The sequence below is a fragment of the Paroedura picta genome, chromosome 8 (assembly GCF_049243985.1).
Source record: "Paroedura picta isolate Pp20150507F chromosome 8, Ppicta_v3.0, whole genome shotgun sequence".
In the NCBI taxonomy this organism is placed as follows: domain Eukaryota; kingdom Metazoa; phylum Chordata; class Lepidosauria; order Squamata; family Gekkonidae; genus Paroedura; species Paroedura picta.
Window position 1 is genome coordinate 26317773 of NC_135376.1, and position 19400 is coordinate 26337172.

At 40.8% G+C, this 19400-nt stretch overlaps 1 long non-coding RNA gene across 1 annotated transcript; it reads right to left on the bottom strand.

Annotated features, from left to right (window-relative positions):
* Nucleotides 1–992: 992 nt before the first annotated feature.
* Nucleotides 993–14858, bottom strand: LOC143842765 (uncharacterized). Its single transcript, XR_013233346.1, has 3 exons — nucleotides 14763–14858; nucleotides 13603–13685; nucleotides 993–1046 (listed from the first exon to the last, which is right to left on the bottom strand). It is a non-coding gene; the product is annotated as an uncharacterized LOC143842765 (long non-coding RNA).
* Nucleotides 14859–19400: the final 4542 nt, after the last annotated feature.

Genomic DNA, 19400 nt, shown 5'->3' on the forward strand with positions numbered 1-19400 from the left:
TATACAGGAGCCATAATACTAGCTGATTTGTTTTCAATCCCCTTCCTAATATTTGTACCATAGCATTTGTCTTTTTTACTGCAGTGAGCTGGTTTAGAAGAATTTGCCTTTTTAAAGAATCATTCTGCCAAGCTTGCCATGGAAATAGAGCTTTGGTGATATAGCAGCTGGACCTTGACTACCAGGAACCTCAGTTAACACCCCTTCTTCTCCACTGTCTACTGGTGAGCCAGGGCTTTCTGACATCTAATTCAGTGCAGGTTGAACTGCTGCTGGCAGCTTTCAAGTCCTGCTTGGGTCTGTGGACCTCTACCTTATAGCTGTCTAATCAGTAAAAGCCCATTTATACTTGGAAGAATTAAAGAAAGCCTAAATTGAGCCAGATATCTCTTTGGACTGTCTGGAGACCTGTGCTGCTGATCTGTTCCTTGAAACCTACTTGTAAATAACTAAACCTTCTCTATTGTTACAATATAATTCCTATCTCAGTAATCTCCATATTCTACTTGTGCACCACAAAACTAACCTCACAGTTACAAACCCAAAACCTATATACCCACTACTTTTAGAACATCTGGTAACTGAAGGGTTGGTTCAGTTTAACCCTGGATCCCCAAATTCATAGGAGATTTTGTGGATCCCCTCAGTCGATATAAATGACATGTCACAACACCCATGAATCAACTTACTGTCATCTTAGTGACAGGAAGGAACATTCTCAGCAGATGGGTTAATGTAGCTGATAACATTGACCAAAGAAAGTAAATTATTTCAGGCATTTGGGATCTGGTCTCCCGAGCCATAGTTTTCAGCAACTGTCCTTATTCTCACATTAAAGTCAGATTGGATTCACTTTGACATGCCACTGCAAAGACTAAAAAAACCCCTGTTCTCAGGAGATATTGCAAAATCCAGTCTGAACTGACTGTAATCAGTAAAGCAATCAGTAAGCGTGTAATAGATTCAGTACGTAGCAGTCTGATTCATGATCATCATAGAGTCCGTGGTCCCTCTGTTGGCCACGTTCCATCCTTAAGAATCAACGGCTGCCAAAACAAACAAATAGATAATTATAGACATTATTCTATTCACAGTGCAACAGGACGCAATATGGAATTGTTGACTATTTCAGGTAGGCAAGACAACATTGAAGATAGTGGGATGATGCCTATTAATTTCTCTTTGACCCATTTATTCTACAGATCTCTGTATAAAATTGTCCTATTTCCCTCTCTCCTAAATGGACAAAAATAAGCTAGCCAAGATTATTTAGAAACCAGACAGCCAAGATTTTTTTGGAGAAAGCAGCATTTCAGCCAGAACCAATTTCAGACAGACTCAAAAATCCATTCCACAGTGCTTTTTGTCCTTTTGTCCAAAGTGAATTAAGGCTTGAAGATAATGTTTTACCAGTTTGGCATAAATGTATATCATTAACTAAAGCTTTTCAGTCATAAATGGGAGTGTGGCCAGTCTCTGAGGCCCTCTTCCAGTGGTTGTTAAATCATTAGGCTCTGTGCCCCACTCACCCATAATATCAGAATGGAATCAAATTCCCATAATATACATAAGTGAACACACTGGGGCCTTATGCAGTTTTGACTCCCTCGTGACCCACAGTTTGAAGCCTCTGCTACTCAGCTCTTCTCCCTTCCCAAATCAAAAGCCATATGTCTTAAATTTCCAGCCATATGCCTCTAGCAATCTCTAATGCTAAAAATAATTTATTGTAAAATATTCTCTTCTGCGAATTTTAATGCTGAATATTCAGTAGACGTTCTATGCATATCTGAATGTGGATATATGAAGCTGAGTCAAACCACTGGTTCACCCACTCCCCAAACTCACAAACAAAGGTCTTTCTGAGCCATGATGCCTAGTGTCCATTAGCCAGGAGGTCCCTGCGGCTCTCCACATTCAAATACTGTGATCTTTCACTGAACCAGGCTTTCTCAAGGTGAACACTGAATGAATATTTATTAAATGTTAAGAAGTTGACCTACAACTACATTTGCTTTAAATATTCTTTATTTTCCTTTGATGTTTGATTTCAGTATGAAATATATCTGGCAGCTGTTATTTGGCAACATTTGTTTCTTACCAAAAAATCAAACATTTGGTCATATTTTGATAGATATCATGTAATGGTATATACTTAGGTTGTTATAATAACACAAGCCATTTCTAGTAGAATCTGGCATAGGGGCTCAATGAAAGAGCCTCTTCTTTGCCTACTGGACATCCTAGATGCAATACCACAACATCTTCTGTTGAAAGGACCAGGCAATTAGTGATGTGAAAGCTCCATGCCTGAGAGGGGTCCTCACTTGTCAGATGGCCAATGGTTTAATTCAGTACAAGGCGACATCATATGTGTTCATGTTTGTTCTAACCATTAGTAGAATTAAACCTTTCTAAGTCTGTGGAAGTCAATGTGTTTGGAGATGTTTTATGTAGAGCTGCGAGTCTGCCATTATCATCTTAGTGCATAACTGGGAGGCTGTATGTGAGTTGAGCAGTTCTGTAGTACGCTTATTTTCCTTCCCAGTCCATTTGAGTGTTTTATGGGAAGAATCCAGGTTAGCTTCTCTGCTAGATAAGCTATCTCGTTCCTTGTTTTTAGAGGTAGAACTATTGGCAAATGATCACTATCTAAGCATGTCTCCACCTTTAAATGAGCCACTGAGCCCAGCAGGTCAAGTAAAATAAAAAACAGATCAATGGTACTGCCTTCCCCTCATCCTGGCCAGTAGGTAAACTCCCCAGGGATATTTCCCATAACTGGATCATTCAGGATGTAGAGGTCTGACCTGTTGGTTGAGCTAAACAAAGTCCTTGTCAATTTGATATTGTTTCTTTAACCTTTCTGGGGAGAACCCTGCTTAGCTTTTGAGATCTTGCAAGACTGGGATAGCCTGGGCCATCCAGGTCAGGGTACTGGAGTTCATAGCCCAAGACAATGAAATCAAACTTTCTCCCACTAGCCCTACTCCACTTGGGTCCTTGGGGGGGGGGGGGTTGTCCCAGTTCTCTACCTCCCAAGTTTTCCTGTCTTTACTTGCTCCTTGTGGGGTAGCTGCCTTCTATCTGGGTATTCTCACTATCACCTACTGATCTCAGGTTATCTTCGGCTAAAAGGACCAATGTGTGCTAAAAGGACCTCATATTCACAATTACCTAACTAATATCTCATTCTTCGCTCATTAATACAAGGGTGGCTTTTCTTATTTGTGCATGCCAGGTATGCAAAGGTCTAGCAAACAGCCACAGACCCTCACCCCTTGTCATCTTTGTTAACATGGAGATTTTGGGAGGGGGTTCAGAGAACAAACTTGAAGTATTCAGCCTCTATGTCCTGTTGTTGTTGTCTTTTGTGTGAGAGAGAATGCTGGACTAGATGGATTATTGGTATGATCCAACAGAGCTTTTCTTATGTTCTTAAACTTATAGCAATTTAAACATTTTAAAATGTAATTTAAAAAAATGGCAATGAACACACATAGATTCAGGTGGGCAGCCATTTGCGCTGAAGCAGTAGAATCTGCTTTGAATCCAGAGGCTCAACAAAGACCAACAAAGATCAACATAGCTATAAGATCCCAAAGTTTTATTCAATGTATAAGCTTGTATATGCAGATAGCACACATGTTCCGCATACAAGTAACTTGAATAAAGATACCTAAGAAAAATATATTTAATCCAGAATCCCTGAGCTCTAGACATACCCTAACTGATGTTATTTTACTGCAGGAAATTTACTCTTGCACATAAAGTGTTCGAAGTCCATCATTACCTTAGAGACTTTGTCTGGGCTACTGCCAATGTTAACTCCACGTGGTAATGATTGCAATCAAGATAGAATCCTGGTGTAGGGGTTCCTTGATGGCCCAAAATGGGGTGAGTTGGAGTCCCTCTCCTCCCTCATGTTAAGGGAATGTATTCCCTCTGTGTCCCTATCACCTATGTGAATCAGACTTTTTTTTTCTTACCCCTCCCCCCAGAAAAGCTAGTTTCTAGTATTTGGTGCCCCATGCCACTTAGGCAAGACATTCTAGCCAAGCTGTTTGGTGTAGTGGTTAGGAGCCAGTTTGGTGTAGTGGTTAGGAGTGCGGACTTCTAATCTGGCATGCCAGGTTCGATTCTGCGCTCCCCCACATGCAGCCAGCTGGGTGACCTTGGGCTTGCCACAGCACTGATAAAACTGTTCTGACCGAGCAGTGATATCAGCGCTCTCTCAGCCTCACCCACCCCACAGGGTGACTGTTGTGGGGAGAGGAATGGGAAGGCGAATGTAAGCCGCTTTGAGCCTCCTTCGGGTAGGGAAAAGCGGCATATAAGAACCAACTCTTCTTCTTCTTCTAGTAGACATTATTCCTCTGCCAGCTAAGTCTGTTAGCATATCTTATGCACTTTAGTGCTGGATACTTGTGAGAGCCAAATAACTCCTTCCCTGTAGTATTCCATTTGTCAATCTTTCACTAGCACAAAGATTTTTGGAGCATGTCAGGGTGTAGAGCACCAAACCGTGAAATATTTTGGGATGAATGCTAGAGTGGAGGGCAGTTCTCCACAATGTCACTGAATGAACATCTGAGCTTGACCCTACAAAAATGTATGATCATTCTGATCATTGACTCCCATGTGCAGATTCTCATTTTACATTCTAAGCCACAAAGGAACAAAATGTTCTGTGATTTATAGTAGATCTGACCATCACAATATGCACACATTTGCATTCCAGACCAGGTAATAAACTCTAGAAACATGAGGAGTATCAAGTTTTTTGTGTGAAGTGATCCTGCTTACAGATGAGTAACAAATGTATCTATGTTCTCCTCGGGGATATCCAAATGTGTGGCAGATTCTGCTTGCTTCTTGGGTCTAGTGCTCACAGCTGTTTATGAACCTGTTAATGTTCATTCAGAGCCTTCAGGTGACTGCAACGGCAGCTGTCAGAACCCATAGCTAAATGCACTTCCACAAAACCCTGAGCACCTCTACCAGCCCACTTGCTCATTCATTCAACTTCCAGCAGTGCCGTCTGGTTTATAACAAGAGAGGGAAAACAAGGAAGTCATCATTTCCTCACTTCTCTGTGCTGTTAAAATTATCTGGGCACTGCTGAATTGTGAATGAGCCCTAGCATGAGCTGGGAAAAATGTGGCTCAGTTTGTATTAGTTCATGATGTGCCCAGTTCACACATCCCAGACCCTCTCAAACTCTTTTGGGCTAAATGAATCAATTCAGTTTGTGAGGTTCATGATGTAGCAGGATGGCTCCCTAGCATGCTAGAGATGCTCTAAATGTATACATAAGAAGCATTCTGCCTCATGTTAAAGTGTGTTTTCAAGTTCTGGCTGTTTTAGTACTGTGAAATACAATTCCTTTTGACACCACAGGAAAGTGGAACACTTTTACTACTAAATGCATGGGTAATTTGTCCTGTGGTTGAAATATAATCCCAAATGAAGTGTGTATACATAGGGACATTCCACACAGCTGGTAGAAATCTGTAATCAACACTGAATATTCCATTGCTGTGTATTGTAGCGTTCCATTGTCATTTCACACCTGGCCAAAAACTGTTTTCCTAGCAGGACTGTTTCTCCTCCAGCATTCCTCACCTACTTCCAGTTCTTGCAATGAAAATGCCACAAACTTCCCTCTCCCCCTCCCACCTCGGGCCTGCCAATTAACTGGACAACCAATCAGCCTTGGCTAGCTCACGTATAGAGCAAGGGGCCAACCAGATAATTGAAAGGGTTCTGGAGAGACTTGCAAGTATGCCTTGCTACTCAGCATTCTCCATTTTTAAAAAACACCTGCCTCTCGTCCCCGGAAGCCATGGTGGCAGGAGCAAGGGAGGGACATCTCCCTAGAGTTACAAAAACTGAAGTCCCCTCCTGACTGTAACATGGCGGATGATTGCGGAATCAGTCATTATATTGCCAAGTTGAATCCAATTTTCCCCGATTACCCTGCTATCCCTACAAGTTGGCAGAAGTTCCGACATGAGCGCTGATAGACTGTGGGAAGCTAATGTCATCATCTAAAACCACAAATTTAAATGGTCAGCATCAGGTAACAATTGTGCTATATTTCCCTTGTGCGGAATGGCCCTTAATTTCAGATGATTAATCTGACCTGCTTGAAATCTGCTTCCCTTAGTTCTTTCCCCAAAATATGTAAGTAAGACTAAGCCATCATTATTGCTACTGTGACCAATTGGTTGCCAACTATTGTAATTTTATTGGAACTTATTGTTATCTTATGGATTTTAGGGGATGGGGTTATGTAAGCTGCCTCGAGCCTTCAGGGGGAGGCGGCATATAAATACAATAACAATAATAACAATAATAACAATAATAACAATAATAACAATAATAACAATAATAACAATAATAACAATAGGTCTTTCCCCCAAATCTCAGTTCCTTTAGACATCCATTTCTCAAGCAGGACTTGCACTGTTATATAGACATAAGTTTTTCTTTAGAGATTGCCTAATTTATCTACTTCCTGGGAGATGTCCAGAATTCTGTTGAGCCTGGTAAAATTCATTGATCTAGCTCTAGATTTTCTTCTCCTGAGTGGTTGTTTAGCCAACTACCTCTAGATTTCCTTAAGACCTCTACCTTAAGGTAACTACTGCTGCTCCTTTTTTTCTCTCTCTCAGATTTTAGTCACCCTTGAAACTTCACCTGCTACCCTTGGATGCTTTAGGATGCTTTGGGCTGATCCTGCGTTGATGGCCTGTATGGCCCCTTCCGACTCTATGATTCTATGATTCTATGATCAGCCAGGACAATAAGTGGAAGGAGAATTTGCAACAAATCTGAGCAGGCAGGGAGTATGTTCCCATGAATTCTTGTACACAGGGGATGTGGAATATATTCTGAAATGGAAATTATGCTGAACCCAATCTTCTTAGAAAACTGCATGTGAAATTAGTTTTTATTGGATGTCTTGTATCCCAATAACCCCTGACTTCAAAAGTCTTTATTGAAGGAAAGATCACAAACTATTTGATTTTAAACTGAAGTCAAAGGATAAGTGTTAAGTCTTTAACGAAACTATAGTGCTAGCTGAGCTATAAAATGCAGTGAATCCATTGTAAATTTCCCTGGCAGTTATGTCTGTAGTCCAAAAACTGAACTACAGAGAACATTGCTGCAATAATAATAAAAAGCAATGCAGCATAAGCTTTCGACATGCTGGATTTATGGTCAGAATTCTCTGTCACAAAAAGGGCAGATGAAGCAAAATTGGCTGAGAAATGGATGAACAGCATGCTTTATCGGAAATCTGATTCTCATGTTACTTTTTGATATGGTAAAATTGCCACAAAATAATTTCCCCCCATTATTTTCATACGGTGAGGGTTTCTCCTGGATATACTTTCAAGCAGAATTGCTTTGGATTTACTACCTTAGGAGTTCGATTTGTGATATACTTTCCTGATGGGTCTAATATTTAGTGTATGAGACTATGGGACTATTGGCATTTTGAGAACAGAGAGGGAGCACATTATATCTCTCTGTGCACTGACTTTTTAAAAAAAATAGGCATCCACAACCCATCTCTGCTGGCACACCCACAGCAGCATGCAAAGGATGGCAAACTCATACCTGATGGAGTCCCTGCTGGACTCCATTGACTCCATTAAGGATGCCTAATGTGCATGCCATCCTTTGCATGCCGCTCTGCGTGTGCAAGTGGAGATGGGTTGTGGATGCCAAATTTTGTTTTTTTCATGAACACATAGAGTGAGAATGTGGAAAACAAATACTTCCTAACCGATGGTCCATGTATTTGTCAGTGAACAGTGATGTGCTCCACACTCATGATGGTGGTTGTATATGAAACAAGTGGTGACCCACAAGAACCTTTGGGGTAGCTATCCCATTTCCTCCACCTTTTCCTCCTCCCCTTTGCCCCTACCTCTCTTACACTCATTCTCTTCCTGCCACTCCTTTTCGTATTCTATCTCTGCTCCATACCTGTCACTTCCTCTCTCTTTTTGACCCCACCTCATCACTGTCTCTGTTTTTATGTCTCTCCCTCTCATCACTCCTTCTCTCCCTTTCTTCCCCAATCACTTTCTGGCTCCCCATAACTCTTATAGCTGCCCCCTGATTCCCGCCCTGCACAGCAACAGTGGTAATGGCAGCTCTCCTGTCACGGTTGCCCACTTGCTCTCCCACCCCCACACAGCAAGAGTGGCAATGACAGCTCTTCAGGAATCACAGTGGATCTCCTAACTAAAGAGATAAATTCCCCTTAGAATTACCAGCTCCAGGTTGGGAGATTTTTGGAGATTTGGGTGTGGAGCCTTAGAAGGGTCAGGTTTGGGGGTGGACTCTGTAGTATCATATTCAGCTGACATCTCTCCCCCCTCCAAACCCTGCTACCACCAGCCCTCAGCCTCCACTACAAAATCTCTAGGCATTTTCCAACCAGGGATTGGCAATTCTAGCCTGGCCTGGCCCTAATGAGTCTTCCCTCAAAGGCCAAAATGGTTCTGGAAAGGGCTATGACCTTTGCCTTTTACTGACAGAACCAAGCTTGGAATACTGTGGTAGCCTAGCAACATCCATCGAGAGAATCTTAAAAATAAAAATAAAAAAGCTACAAGCAATCCTATGATTTTCATTTGAAAAACTCCATAGTTTAGGTGGGTTTTTTCTGCAAACCTGGGTGCCTTTTCAAATTTGTAGAAAGATTAGTCTTGCCCACTTACAGTTCTACTCACCAGATTTAAATTTCCAAAGATTTGACAATTTGGTGTTTAGAATATAAGATATGTTTGGGAATTCTAGCAGCCATTGGCAAAAGCTTAAAAACACATGGTGAAAATTCATGACCCCTGTGTTCTGCATATTCTAATTGTCCATGTGTATGATGGTTGCTCTTCCTTATTTCCTCCTCTGCAGTTTCTTATAAGGCCATTCAATAAAAAGCAACTAGTAAACTTGGAACCCACCATTTTACACAGCAGTCTGTCATTTTCTGAGATACTTAACTGGATAGATTTGTATTGCAATATACATTCCGTTTGCTTTCAGCACTTGCTGCGCGATTTAGACAATCAAAAACTGTTTTATGTTTATTATTGCACTCTGAAATGTTGTTATTATATGTTATATATTTTCACAGATATGACATTTTGCCTCCTAGGAAAAGTTCCCACATGAAACATGATAGTTCAAGATCTCTTTTATTTCTATAGAAAAACAACTTTTTCCATTGTACCTTTTTTTCTCTGAGTGCTCCCTGAAGCAATTTTTCAAACTGTAACAGTTTAGAAAGGAATTTATTCTAATATATCCCCTAAACAGAAAAAAAGACAATATAGTCTCTCATTAGGAAAAAAAAACATTGTAAAGTTAGAGATGGTTGCAATTTTTTATTTGCAGTTGTTTTGATATGAAAATCCTTGTTTCAGTTCTGTTGTGAGTTGAACCTAATAAGTATCTATATACAAACACACACACACACAATAGCAGAAAAGCCTGTTATATCCCTGAATACAATGGGCACTAGGCTACCACCCCCTTCTTTATAATGATGTTGCCCCCTCATTTGGAATATTTTTTACAGTTTGCTTCCCCATATCTCAAAAAGCATATTGCAGAGCTAGAAAAAAATACAGAAGAGGGAAACCAAGGTAATCATGTGGTTGGAAAACCTTTTATGTGAAGAAATGCTGAAGTGTCTGGGTCTTTTTAGTTTAGAAAAAGGATAGCTAAGGAAGAGACACGATAGAGGTTTATAAAATTATGCATGGGGTAGAGAGAGTGGATAGAGAGAGCTTCCCACCCCTTCCTATAGTACTAGGACTCATGTTCACCCTCTAAAGTTGTTGGACAATCACTCAATGAGTGATTCAACTATGGAATTCACTGCTGGAGGACATAGTGCTAGCCTTAAAAAGAGGTTGAAAAGCGATGGTGAACCACTGATGTGATGCAGCGGGTCTTTTGTCATGTTCTTATGCAGAAAGTCTTAGACTGAATCCCTGGTATGCTTAGTTGATAGAATTTTAGATAGAAAGTGATAGGAAATTATAGAATCATAGAATAATAGGTTTGGAAGGACCTCCTGGGTCATCTAGTGACTATATGGCTAATCTAGTCCAACCGCCTGCACTATGCAGGACACTCACAACTCTTATCGCTCATCCACTGGCTATGTCTTTTAATACTTAGCTTGGTCAACCATTGATCTCGCTCAATATAGAGCAATCTCACATTTGTTAAAACAAGTTAAAATTAACATCTAAAAGCTGACAGCAACAAAAGAATGAAAGGAATCAGGCAACAAGCCAAAATTCCAGCTTTCCAAAGGTTTAATGAAACAGCTAGATTTTCACCAATCACCAAGCGGGGATAAGGAAAACTGCCAATCCGGCTTCTTCAAAGTGTCCTGAGCTTAGTTGACAACAGCTTAACATCTGAAACAGTATATGTGGCAAGAGGTTTGTTGGCTGAGCACAAAGCTCAAAGTAAATAGGAATCTACTTCTAAAAAGTTGTTTATTACTGTAACCAGGGAAGCAGGGAAAGGGAGATTGAAAAGCCCTACAACTAGGGATGTGCACCTAGAAAAAAAATCTGTGTTTTTCAGACTTGGATTATAAGAATGAAATGAATTTAATATTCCAATTTATTTGGGTCCTTTTATACTCTTTGGGAATTTGAGTTGGTTTTGTTTCATAATTCTGAAATTTTGGTATCTGTTATTTCTTATGGGGCATTCTTGCTGTTTTTCAAGGAAATGACACCAAAATTGCAAGTACCTGTCCCTACCTGTCCACTATATACTCGAGTTTAAAGTGAATTGGGTCAAGGGGTCCACCAAAGTGCCCCCAGCCATCCTCTTTGTCTCATGGTATGGGTGGTTGAGGAAATTTCATTCTTTCTCCAGGACAAAGAAGCTGATAAACAAATACACAAGAGCAACCACTGAATAAATGCAAGCAAAACCAACAAGCTCAACACATGTAATATCCAACCAGATAATCCAATTTAATTGATGGCCAATGTGACAAACCCAATAAAACCAATGTCAAGCCATAAAATCCAAGTCAAACCAACTTAAGCAAGGGGCACTGTTGCAAGATCAATAGAACAAATGTCATACTAGAGAATCTAAGCCAAACCAAGTTAGCAACTAAGCCTAGCAAGAAGACACTGACATAGATATGCAGTATTGAAGAAGAACAGTCCTGGAACCTATAAAATGCTGGCCCTGGATATTTCTGTACATTTTCCAATATTTCTGGCATTTTGGAGATCCATTTACAATTATCCCAAAAAGTCCTGGATACCATCTGGGCATCTGGAAATATCTGAAAAAATGCAATAAGATATTTGTGTGTGTGTGTGTGTGTGTGTGTGTAATGCAGACCAGAAATACTGCACCTGAATGCACATCCCTAGCTACAACATTTCAATGTCACCTTCGTCCTAGAAAGGCTTATTTGACATGACATTTCTGCTTCTCTGCTGGTTCTCCATGGCCTCTGAGGAAAGGCAGATTTTCTTCATCCAGAGCAAAACTATCCCTCACAATTTTCTAAAATGTCCCATTGAACATTTATAGCTGAGATAGTTCCTCTAAGCATTTTCATTTTTATCATCTAGTTTTCTTGCAATTCGTGGAGCCTAAGTGTCCAATTCGACATCAAATTCCTGTTCCGTGGATTTAATAGCACTTAGTAAGGTACTTATGGAAATTTCACAGGTAGAACCAATCTTTGTCATATTCCCCAGGGTAGAAATTAGATGAAGTGGGAGAGAATATGAAGCCACAGAGTGCGAACTCCCTGGAGACACCTCCTGCCTCTCTGCAGTTTATCAGCAATCATGTCTCTAGGAGAGTAGATATCACTAGAGCTTTACTGACAAATTACAAGAGAAAAAAAGTACTATGCTCTAAATATCTTGCAATGTCAAGGTTACATTCTTCTATTAGTCCCATGTACAATGAGCACCTATACTACCAAACTTGACCAAGATAAATTCAAAACTAGTGACAGCACAGAATCCTAAATTGGGATACGTGTATGTTGGACACTAGCTTTCACAAGTAGGATGATTTTTCTTTTTAAAGAACTCCCCAAAACCTTCTAAGCATGCAGAGGGAGTTGTGTAGTGCTTTGTACCCAACCATATAGTCCACAATTACATTTTAAGTGATATTTAGCACAAAACACCAAGCGATAACAGAGATGATCTATCATCCTTCTGTTCACAACTATTTAAAAAATGCAAGCAGATCATTGTCTCTCCTCCTCCATAGAAGGTTGTTGTTTTTTTGGTGGGGAGGTTGTAATGTTTGAAATTGGATTGAAAATGCTGTTCTTCTCTGCATGATTATATTGTTTTACTCATCACTCCTTCATCCATTATGTTTGCAATCATTTTTTAAATATATGTCTTAATCCTCCCCTGAATGCGGAGGGGTGTATGAGTGCCTTGTCACTCTACTCTTTCCCTGCATATCATGTCTGGCTAACTCAGTACTTGTTAGGTCCAAATCATAAACAGTTTGCCATGACTGTCCCCTTCCCCATCTGTTTGTGCAGTGTGCCAAACTGTGATGAAAAATCTGATCTTACAAAGCAGGTGGTTTCCCATGCTGTCTTGATCCTGCTAGGCTGTTGTATTGAGAAAATGGTGTGGTTGTGTCTAGTGTTCCAGGATTAAACATTTTGTTTTGTCAATGAATCTTAAAGCCAAGAAGACCTGTATTCATTTGTATTAATTGGACTGATACATTTCTGCACTGCCACCCAGAAACTGTAGTTCATCACTGCCAGTTGACTCTAAGTATGCATCCGCACATTGAATGCTGCAGTCTGATCAATCGAGACTCTAACAAAATGCATTTGAAATGGGGTCTAACCAGTCCATGATAACTCTGGGTTTTACATAGCCAAAGCAAGCTAGTTAACTATGAACATGCTTCAACAGCAGACACCTAGAAAGCCCACCATGCTAAATGTTACCACTGTGCAATTGCAGGATTAATCAAAATGCTGAATCATCAAAGGCTAATCATCAATATGAGGTGTTCAACTGTACACTAAATGGGTACTGAAATAAAAACATTCAGATGGTGGTCACATCTTGCATGAAGTTCTCAGAATCTCTGAGCAATATGAAGCTACTCTGGCCAAGCTTCCCAAAACATAGGTCATAGTAGCATAGTTTTATTTTATGATCTGTTTTAAATTGTATTACATATTCTTTTGGTTTCTTATGTATCGACTTCATATAACTTGGTCTGAATGACTGTAATAAAGTTTGATTGATTGATTGACATAGGTCATAGTCCCATTGTGTGGTCATAATTCTTTTACAGGTGGATCACAGCATTTGGATTTCTCCTACCTTCAAGGAACCCATGCAGAGGTGCACAACTTACAATCCATGGGCTGCATGTGGCCTGCACACTATGCAGCCCACAGATTCCCTGGCATCCTAGGCCAGGCAGGAACTGACATGCCCTTAACTCTTCCCATGGGTTCTCATGAAAATTCTTGCTTATCCAAGTCTGGCTAAGACTCAATGGCACATTCTTTATTATTTAGCTCACCTCTCATTGAGATTCCAGCTGGATCACAGGATGAAAAACGATGTAAATATGGTATAAGATATCCAATGAACACTGCCATAGGCCTGGAATTATAAAATAATACAATCAGCAAACAGCCTAAATTCTAAAAAATATTCAGAAGGGGAATTACAAAGACAAGACAATGAAATAAAAAATGACACCCTTAATAACCACTGCAGTAAACTACAGTTCTATTCGATTACAAAGGAACTTTGCTGGGCTGTTCCATTCTGCTATGGTTCTAAAACCTTTATTTAAAACCCTCCTGAATCTTTCAGTTTTATACATTCTGCAGAGTTACAGAAGTATGGAAGCCTTCTTGACCTCTTCAGGCAGACCATTCCACAAGGCAGGAGCCATGACAGAGAATGTGTGTGAACTGGTAGTTGCCCATTTTACTGTCACATTCTGAGTAGGTACATCTAGATTCAACAACGGCTTCATTATCACCTTTGCCAGTAATCCTGTAAATAAAAGGCAGTGCCTTACCAGGTTAGAACCCTAATGGAGATTGGAAACAGGAACTGTCCTAACTCTGATTTCAGTGGATTTAGAACAGCCTGACACTGTTTAAGATTAGACCATCAAAAATCTTTGTCTTGTACTGAGCAGGCAAGTTGACAATGTGACAAATCTGTTTGCAACAACTCTGAATGTGTCATGTTATTTATGATATATTCACACATGTATATTGGTGTTGCTATCTGATGCCCAGAAGTGGGTGAAATTCTTCAAACCTGGTGTTCGGTTATAAGGAGTGCATGATGTAATCCAAGTTTGTAATTTGGTTATCTAACTGGACTTTGTGGTTGACTATGACTTTCCTCAGTGTGAGTGAGATGTGATTGTGTTAATTGTGATTGTGTCTGGGGCCGCAGACAGAGAGTAGCGATAGGAGAAAGAGTATCTAACTGACACCAGCTCACATGTGGAGGTCCACAAGGAACAGTCCTCTCTTCTATCTTATCTAACATCTTCATGCTACCTCTGGCTCAGCTGGTGCAGAGGTTTGGGCTGGGTTGCCACCAATATGCAGATGACACCCAGGTCTTCCTCTTGATGGATGACCGCCTGACTCTCCCTCAGAAACCTTAGCCAGATGTCTGGAAGCAGTGACAAAATAGATCAAGTAGAGTCACCTGAAGCTCAACCTGAAGGTCCTGTGGTTGGGTAGGAAGGGACCATTGGAGGAAGCATGTCTGCCCATCCTGGATGGTGTGCTGCTCTCAGCAATGCACTCCACCAGGAACCTGGGCGTGATCCTGGATGCTTCCCTTACAATGGAAGCCCAGGTCACAAAGGTAGTGCAGCTGGCATTCTACCACTTCCGCCAAGCCAAGCTACTAGCACCCTACCTGGACCCAGAGCACCTAGTCACAGTGATCCATGCAACGGTCACCTCTAGGCTGGATTTCTGCAACTCGCTCTACGCATGCCTACCCTCATCCTTGATCTGGAAATTACAACTGGTCCAGAATGATGTAGCCAGGATTCTCACTAAGACATCATGGAGATCCCACATCCAGCCAGTACTCCAGCAACTTGGCTGGTTCCCAGTTGAATTCTGGATAAAGCTCTGGTAATCACCTGTAAGACCATACGTGATTTAGACTCAGTGTATTTGAGAGAACGCCTCCCTGCCTATACCCCCAAAAGAGCCTTACACTCCGCCACCTCCAACTGGCTGAGGATCCCTGGCCCCAGAGAAGCGTGTTGGACCTCAACAAGGGCCAGAGCCTTCTCGGTCCTGGCCCACACCTGGTGGAATGAGCTCCCTGGGGAGATCAGGGCCCTGCCCAAATTTCCACAGTTCTGCAGGGCCTGCAAAAGGGAGCTCCTCCACCAGGCATTCACATGTGGCTGACCAACTCGGAACATCTGCTGGCCCCCCAGATGCCCCCCATGACTGAAATAATTGAACTCCCAATGTTGTTGTTATCTGTTATTGTATTATTAATGATGTACTGTAATGTTTTAATGTTTTACGGAAAGTTGTTTTGATGTTACAGCCTGTATAAAGTTCCATGTAAGTTGTATAATGTTCAATGCAAATCGCCCAGAGCCACAAGAAATGGATGGTATAGAAATCCAAATAGATAGATAGATAGATAGATAGATAGATAGATAGATAGATAGATAGATAGATAGATAGATAGATAGATAGATAGATAGATAGATAGATAGATAGATAGATAGATAGATAGATAGATAGATAATGTTTATAGTGTAAGCCCCTGCTGAAAGGTAATTTGCTGAAAAGCATGTGGCATTGAGTTTTGTCTCAGAATAGATGAATATTTTGATTCTGGGTTTTTGAGCTGTCGCTATATTCAATTAATGGTTTAGTGTTATGTGCACACTTTCAAATTAGTCACTATTTGTAGACTGCATCATGCATTATTCTTTGTTTCCTGTTTTCTCAACCTTTGGTTTACCCCCCATTACTAAATCAATGCAATGCAGCTTTAGCAAAAGGGTTTTAGTCTGCCTTAGCACCAGACATGTGAACATTTTGGCTGCCAAGATGGCGGGTCGGGGAGAGGTAGTGTACAGAGGGAGCAGCTTCACGACTGGCACGGAATCGCAAGCCGCTCTTGTTCATGTAGCACAAGTTGTTTCAGATCTGTAGGAAGTGATTTTGTGTTCTGTGTCATTCCCAATGGAAATGCACCAGAGGCACCACTAGAGCAATTAAATAAAAAATAATGCCTTCCATATGTCTGCAAGCAGAGCTGTGTACGAGGAAGGGATTATGCTGTCGATTCTCATTCTCTTTCTATTTTGCACTTCACAGAAAAACTGGGAAGTTAAAATGTTTCAACACACCATAACCGTAGTGTATTGAAAGTTTCCTGACAAACGATCAAAGCAACGGGAGCATAAAAGCTCCATAGATAAAGCTTTAAAATGTGATGCGCTTGCGCTAACGGCATGAGAGCTGACAAGTCAGTTTGTCGTAGGAATAACTTTGACAACTTGTCGCATTCATGGAAACAAGCTGTGGGTCTAGTTTGAAGCCAGAGAGTAAAAGCCACTTCAAGTGCATTTAAGTATTGCAAATGTATTTAAAATACAGAGTCAAGTGATCCTCGTAAATATCAATATTGTCCTCTGCTTTTTAAAGAACATCTGCTTGCCATTGAAAGGGGGAGCGCACTATCAGAAATTACCTAATATAAAAGAATGCAAGAATGATTCATTGAACATACTTTGTTAAGCAGAAGGACTGCATTAGCTTTCAGGCAAGTAGGAAAAACACTCTTAAAAATGATGGCCTTATAAACAACCACGAGGCCCGCACAGCACTGGCCTGAATAGACATCTGTCACTTAACAGCTGTCACCCTAATAACTCATCCGTGCAACTCCTCTCTCCAGTAAACAAGAACAATGGATCTGCTTTGATGGATTTAGAGAGTGAAGTCTGGGTAAAAGACTGAAGCCTAAGCTGTGGCTGTTCTACATAATCACTGCTTAGTTACAGCATGATTTCCCCTAATAGGTTTCCCCTCTCAGGACCTTCATGTTTATCACCTTCCCCAAATCCAACGTTTCATCAAATTAACAGTTTTCTGAACTTTGTAGCTCTCTCTTGAACATCTGCTGGAGAACAATAATGTTCTTCCACTGGTTTATTCCTATCATTTCTATTTGGGTTTTTTTTTTTGGGTGTTTTGGATCATAATGGCAAAATAACACATCAGCTGTATCTCATAAAATAGTGTTCATTAGTCTTTAGTTGACCTGATTCAGAACATTCAACTGTCTTGTTGTATCTTAGAAGCTGAACAAAGAATAGGTTTGATCTGCTCCCATCCATCTGTGAGCATGTCATTTCTGATATATGGCAGCCCTATGAATTAATGACTTCCCAAACTATCCTATTGTTTCAAATGAGTAGCCGTGTTGGTCTGAAGTAGCACAAGAAAATCAGAGTCCAGTAGCACCTTTAAGACCAACAAAGATTTAATCAAGGCGTGCTCAGGGATCGCATAACGATGTTACCTCCGCCAAGCCAAGCTACTAGCGCCCTACCTGGCCCCGGAACACCTAGCCACAGTGATCCATGTGACGGTCACCTCTAGACTGGACTTTTGTAACTCGCTCTATGCAGGCCTGCCCTTAGTCTTAACCCGGAAGCTACAGCTGGTTCAAAATGCAGTGGCCAGGATCCCCACTGCAACACCGTGGAGATCCCACATCCGGCCCATTCTCCACCAACTGCCGTGGTTGCCAGTTGAATTCCGGATCAGACTAAAGGTCCTGGTAATTACCTTCAAGGCCATACGCGGTCAGGGCCCACTGTACCTGAGGGGTCACCTCCCTGCCTACGCCCCCAAAAGAGCCCTGTGCTCCACTGCTACCAACCAGCTAAAGGTCCCTGGCTCTAAAGAAGTCTGCCTGGTCTCAACCAGGGCCAGAGCATTCTCTGTTCTGGCCCCCACCTGGTGGAACGAGCTCCCGGAGAAGATCAGGGCCCTGACGGAGCTTAAACAGTTCCGCAGGGCCTGCAAGGAGGAGCTCTTCTGCCAGGCATTCGGTTGAGACCAGATATATATAACCAACAGCGACCAAAGGGCACCTGCTCCCCGCCGCCCTCAGAACACCACCTATACACTCTGGACCTGTTTGTATGTTGCAACATTGTATTGTTTATTGGTTATACAATTATAATGTTATATGTTTACAATTATCATTTATTATTGCACCGTTACCCAAATGTTTTATAAGACTGTTCCATGTATTGTTCTTGTGTTATTATGTAAACCGCCCTGAGCCCCCAGGGAGGGCGGTATATAAAGATAGATAGATAGATAGATAGATAGATAGATAGATAGATAGATAGATAGATAGATAGATAGATAGATAGATAGATAGATAGATAGATAGATAGATAGATAGATAGATAGATGTTGCATTCTCCTGTTTTCCTGCTGCCTCCAAATTTTCTTAGCATTATTAACTTTTCCAGTGACTTGTTTTCTCATAATGTGACCAAAGTTTGTTTGTTTGTTTGTTTGTTTGTTTGTTTGTTTGTTTCTTTCTTTCTTTCTTTCTTTCTTTCTTTCTTTCTTTCTTTCTTTCTTTCTTTCTTTCTTTCTTTCTTTTTCTGCCCTGTCTTCAGAAACTCAGGGCAGATTTCAGTCATACAGTAACCTTCTGAAATTCTCTTGTATATTCCATTTACAATATGATCTCTAGTGCTTTTTCCTTTTTTGCACCGAGCTTGAACATCTGGTGTTTCTCATTCCATAGATGGTAACAGTAATTGGTTAGAGATTTTGAGCATCACTTTATTTGCATGTGAAATGCATGTGATGGTTCAATAGTTGCTGAAGTCTTTGAGGTCTCCTCTTCTCCATACTGGAGTGTAGCTAAAGCATTTTGAGTCTCTGAGCCTTTGTCTAGTTTTCTATATTTATTGTCATATTCTTGGAAATATTTTGAGAGACCTCTCTTTCTGTGGCTTGGAATAGCTCTATTTATATCCCATCTGCTCCTGAAGATTTGTTTCTCCCATTTCCTTTCAGTGCATCTTTCACTTTCTAAAATTGCAGTTTCGTCTTCAAAAGAGGCTTATTGGAAGGAATCTGTCATTCTTTCATTTCTTCCATCTAGTTCTTCAGTTTCCTGTCACCCATCTTTTCTTTATTTTGTCCTGTTAAGTTAATGGTTTTCTGTGTTGGTATTTCAACATGCCTATCCATATATTGAATTTCTACTTGCTCTTGTATTTTTCCATTGTTGTTGTTTTTGTTCTCTTCTATTTCTCTCTAT